Source organism: Callospermophilus lateralis, chromosome 6, assembly GCF_048772815.1.
Source record: "Callospermophilus lateralis isolate mCalLat2 chromosome 6, mCalLat2.hap1, whole genome shotgun sequence".
Classification (NCBI taxonomy): Eukaryota; Metazoa; Chordata; class Mammalia; order Rodentia; family Sciuridae; genus Callospermophilus; species Callospermophilus lateralis.
The window spans coordinates 136,225,582-136,231,371 of NC_135310.1; positions in this window are offsets into that span (position 1 = coordinate 136,225,582).

Genomic DNA, 5,790 nt, shown 5'->3' on the forward strand with positions numbered 1-5,790 from the left:
TTGAACTTACTGTCCTTCTGCCACAGCCTCTCAAGCCACTGGGATTACAGATACTTGCCACCACATTTGGCTTCCAGCCATATTTTATTTTGAGACAGGATCTCACTAAGCTTTCCAGACTACCCTCAACCTGATGATCCTCCTGCTCAGCCTCTTGAATAGCTGGATTATAGACAGGTACCACCATGCTCAGTTTAAATGTAAGCAATGCTAAAAGCCACATATAGTATTTGAGAGCATTTGGAAATAAGAGATGGAAAATTCTAATTCTGAGATGAGGCTCGATTGTCATGTGTACCTTGTACACATGACAGTGTGCCACTGTGGAGTGAAATCCAGGGAAAGAAATAGATCAGAAGAGTCCAGCCTATTAAAAATATTGTGTAGTACCAGGTTTGGTGACCTGCCCCTGTAATCCTAGCTACTTGGGTAGTTCAAGATGCCCTCTTCCTAGCACCTCCCTCAGCCCTGTTTTGTCAGAGTTTGACATGGAGTGGTGTCATTTTGATGGAAAAGTTTAGACATCCTCAGCAAGGACACAACCAGAGTTGGTTTCCTTGAGTTGTCTGGAACTCATGGCAACAGTTTGGAATGCTTGTGGTTGTAGGAAAGTGTTTAAAACCCTTTAAAGCCAGGAAGGCAAGCATGGGGACTATAAAAGGAATAATCGCCAATGACGGAGAGATAAGAGATAGGTATGCTCATCCTGCTTGCTTGCCTGATTATTTATTTATTTTTAGTATTGAAGATTGAACCCAGGGGCACTATACAAGGGTTAGTAAAAGGTCGGTCTCCCCAGTGTCAATCCAATAACAGGACACAGTTTTTAGAAAAAGGAAAAAGAATGTTTATTACTTTGCTAGCAAAGGAGGAACACAGGAGACTCCTGTCCCAAAGGCTGTGATTCTGCCCATCAGCAGGAACAGGTTGTTTATAAAGAGGTATTCCAGAGAAAATGAGATTAGGGAGGAGAAACCAGGAAGGAGTAGATCAGGGAAAGGAAGTTTAGGGAGGAGAAGGTTAGGGAGAAGGTTTTGGGGAAAATATGTAAATTTCATAGCCACAGGGGATATAGTGAGAAACTGATGTGACTCCATTTTTGAGAAACCAGACTCTACCTCAGAGCAAAGCCTGTCCAATAAAGGGGGCATGACCCTTGTCCTTGGAAAAACCCACAGAGCACTCCTAGGCACATACCCACCCTGCTGAGTTGTTTATCTACAAATAACAGGAGAGATCTGAGGCACCAGGTGTCCCTGACTCAGTTAGGCTAGGTGAGGACCCATAGCAACCCCCTAGCAACCACCAATCAGCATGAAACAGAAAAAATACCTGGGATGCCAGATGACCCTCCCAGTAGTTTATGGTGGTTGATAACGTGTTGGGAAACCATGTAGTTCAGCAGTACTCCCCTCATGGCTTAAAGCAATCAGTTCAAAGGAATCCCCTTCTTGTAGTAACTAATCACCCCTACCCAACTTGTTCCCACCACTGAATGTGCTAATCATGTTTTAGAGTTGTTTTATGATTTTCTCGTGGTGTGGGATGATTTGCTAAGAGATGCTATGATGTATGGGAAGTCTCTGCCTTCCCCAAAGAGTGTATAAAACTGCTCAAACCCTGGGCTCAGGGCCTCTCAGTGTTACCAATTGCTGTGTGCACAGAGGACCCAGCTAGCTTGCAATAAATGCCTATTCGCTGCTTACATCGATCTCAGTCTCTGTTGTTCTTTTGGGTGTCCAAAACTGAAGCATAACAATAGTAAAAGAGCATCCAGCGAACCACATTCCCAATCCCCTCTTTTTTTGAGGAACTGGGAATTGAATGCAGGGTTGTTTGATCACTGAGCATATCCCCAGTCCTTTATGTTTTTTGTTATGAGACAAAGTCTCAATAACTTGTCCAAACTGTCCTTAAATTGCAATCCTCCTGCCTCAACTCCTGAGTTGGTGGAATTACAGGTGTGTGCCACTGTGTCCACTACAATCACTTTTTCTGTTAAACACCCACCCCCTGGGCTGGGGATGTGGCTCAAGTGGTAGCGCGCTCACCTGGCATGCGTGCAGCCCGGGTTTGATCCTCAACACTACATACAAACAAAGATGTTGTGTCCGCTGGAAACTAAAAAATAAGTATTAAAAAACTCTCTCTCTCTCTCTCTCTCTCTCTCTCTCTTTAAAAAAATAAAATAAATAAAAAAATAAACACCCACCCCCAAATTTTATTCAGAAAAAGAAGATAACACAAGTCACTTTTTTTAAAGAGAGAGAGAGAGAGAGAGAGAAACAGAGAGAGAGAGAGAGAGAGAGAGAGAGAGAGAGAGAGAATATTTAATATTTGTTTTTTAGTTTTTTGTTACCATAACATATTTATTTTATTTTTATGTGGTGCTGAACATCCAACCCAGTGCCCGGCGCGTGCCAGGTGAGCGCACTACCGCTTAAGCCATATCCCCAGCCACAAGTCACTTTTTTCTTTTTTTTTTTCTTTTGTACCAGGGGTGAACCCAGGGACAGTTAATCACTGAACCATATTTCTAGTCTTTTTCAATTCAAGAAATACAACCTAATGGAAGAGATTGAAGTGTAAGAAGTGAAACACAGAGACCAGGCAGAGATAAATAAGGGAGTTTACTTTTCAGACCTTGACAAGGAAAGGCCATCTCTCTATGGAGAGAGGGCAAAACAGCCTTGAGTTCTGGGTCCTTTATGGGGGAAGCTCAGGAAATCAGAGCTGAGCGGGTCCCAATGCTGGTGGTTAAGGATCGGGTTGGTATGAGGGGTGTTGAACCTTTCTCAGAAACACTCTTGGGTGGGAAAGTGAAGTTTTTTCCTGAAATGGCATCTGGCAGTTAAGATGGCCATGGAGGTGCTAAACAAGGACCTTATATTCCCTCTTTTTTGTTTTTTGTTGGGCTCCATAGGGAACAGGAATGTAGGTCAATCTTCTCAAACTGATTCCTGCTGGGAAGGGGCAATGTTTCAATCATTGGGACAATGATGAAGGTTCAGTGATGGGGGAATGTTGTCCCAGGTGGCCCAGTTTTGGTGAGGGATTGGTATTCCTTCAGCAGAGGAGAGCTGTGTTTTCCTATGTTCAAGGTCTTGTTGGAGTTGTTTTATCTTGTTCTTTACTTACCAGATTGATTGTCATGTTAGTAGCATTTCTCCTGTAGATTCAGACAAATTCACCTTTCTTGGTCATAAAAAGGTCAAGGCCCCTTGGATTCTACAGAGCCACAGCAACTAAAGAATCAAGCTGGCACTGTATAGCTAGTATGGTTTGAGCAAATTGCTATAAGTCTCCTGAACACTGGAATGGTAATCCCTGGTGGTGGCACCACTGGAAGGTGAGTGCAGAGTGAGGGAGGAGGGCAAAAATTAAAAAGGGGGGCTGGGGATGGGGCTCAAGTGGTAGCGTGCTCACCTGGCATGCGTGGGATTCTGGGTTTCATCCTCAGCACCACATAAAAATAAAATAAAGATGTTGTGTCCACCGAAAACTAAAAAAAAAAAATAAATATTTTAAAAATTCTCTCTCTGTCTCTTTAAAAAATATTAAAAGATTCTCTCTCTCTCTCTCTCTCTCTTAAAAAACATGAAAAAGTGAAGGTTGGCACTCATGATTCTGCAGTGTCCTCATGGTCCTCAGAGACCAAAGGAAGATTGGGGTTTCAACCTTGGAGAGACGCAGCTTGAGAGGGCCTGTGGGTCTCACTGTATAAGGGGGCAGAGAGGACTGTTTTAAATGGGGGTTAGGAACTCGATATGGGATGCCCTCAAGGTGGGCCACCAAACAAGTGGTAAGAATGACCTGATAGGGACCAGTCCATTTTGCAGAGAATTCATAGGAGGAGGCAAGATGTTGGGGGTGGTAAAAGTACCAGGTCACCAGAAGATAGAGTAGGAGAAAGAGAAGAGGCAGAATTGGCTTTGACAAAACAACATCCCTGTGTTGCCAAAGAAGAATCCTAGTGTATCCAAGAAGGGTCCAGAAAAGATGAGGAGCAAGGGGTAGTAGAGAATCAGAGGGTGGTGAGCTGAGCAGGGAGGTGGGCTGTCCATATAGAAGCTCAAAGGGGAGATGTTGAGTGGCTTCTTTGGGAGGGCCTGTGACAGAGGAAGAGCCAAAAAAGAAGTTTAGTTCAGTCTAAATGTAATTCAAGGGGCAGTAGACATTGAGAGGGGCTCCCTTTGCCAAAGTGAAGGCTCTGATGAGGACAACAAGTTCAGCCTGCAGATATTGGGAGTGGAGGCTCTTACACAACTGAGTCTAGAGAGACTATTGCCTACCCTGCCCGTGAATTCCCTCCTGAAGGAAGAAGGAGCCATCTATGAACCAAGACTCAGAGTGAACTTGCGAAGGAAAAGAGATGGGAAGGTCGAGAATCTTGGTGCTGGGCCAAGATCTAAGTTAGCTTTTGTGTCTCAAGAGGAGACTTGTCACTGCCATCTCTAGGGTGTAGACTTATGAGGAGGAGGGGAGGAGAAGGGTAGAGTCACTTCCCCATGGGACCTGTGTGTGGATAAAGAAGAAGAAACCTTGGTGAATAGAAGAAGGTATGTGGTCATTGTCCTGGGCCCTCAGACCAGGGTCCAAACCAGCTCAAATCCTCAGAGGGGAGAGAAAGTCTGTTAGCATCAAGTCTGCTCTGCAAAGAGAGGGACAGCATCAGCAAGGAGGGAGAACAAGTGTTGTGGTTGGGCAGAAATGGAGGAGGTTTTGACAGATGTGAATGGGCTCATGGTGTGAGGTGATAGAAAGACTGGAAATGTCCACTTCAGAAGTGGGTCATGGGAAGGTACTGGCCAACAGAATAGGGGATGGTCCTAAGGTAAGGGTGAGGGTCAGGGGAGCAGGTGAGTCTTCATGGAAGCATCTATGAGGGGAGAAGCAGAGCATAGTACCCAACTTTGTGACGATGTCCCTTCCCATAAGGGGAATAGGACACTGTGGAATGACCAAAAAGGAATGAGTAAAAATTAGAGAGCCACAAGCACAAACAAGGCTAGGTGTCTGTAAGGGTTGGTAGTCGGCCCCCAGAACACCTTGAGGACTGAATATGTAGCCCTGGTGTCTAGGAGAAAGGAGACAGGCCTACCTGACATATGCAGTGTTACCCTGAGTTTCCATGGAGTGATGGTAGTGGTTGGGTGATGGGGACCTGGATCTTTTCAGTCCTCTGCAGCCAGCCCTAAGAGTTGGAAAAGGGAACCCAAAGGGCCAGGTGGCTGGGGGGCCCCCATGTGCTCAGGGAATGTGAACAGCCCAGTGTTCCTCTTGATGACATTTAGGACAAAAATCCAGAAAGTATGAGGCTTGGGACATTTACGAGCCCAGTGACCCACCTGGCAACATTTAAAACAGGGTCTGAGTGGTCCTAAGGGACCCTCCCATGGGCCAGTGACACCAGGGACAGATGGTTTGAGCGAGTATCTGCTATCTCTGCTTTCAGGCCTTCTCACCTCTCTCATTATACACCTTAAAGGTCACTTCCAGCACTTCAGCTTTGGGATTTAGTAGCCCCCTCTCAAAGCATCTGTCACAAGGAGACAAAATTGCAATGTATGCAGGCCAGGTAAGAAATAAAGCATGTTCACGTGCTTCTGCCCCTTTTGGTGCTTTATTCACTCAAATTACTAAATACAACTTCACAATTTAGGTTCTTTTATTTAACACTAATTTTTCAGGCAGTGTCTGAAATGCTGGGCTCTGAGTTTTCTTCATGATCCCTCTACATCCTAGTTATACATCCAGTTGCATAGAGGGCATATTTTTATACACACCCAA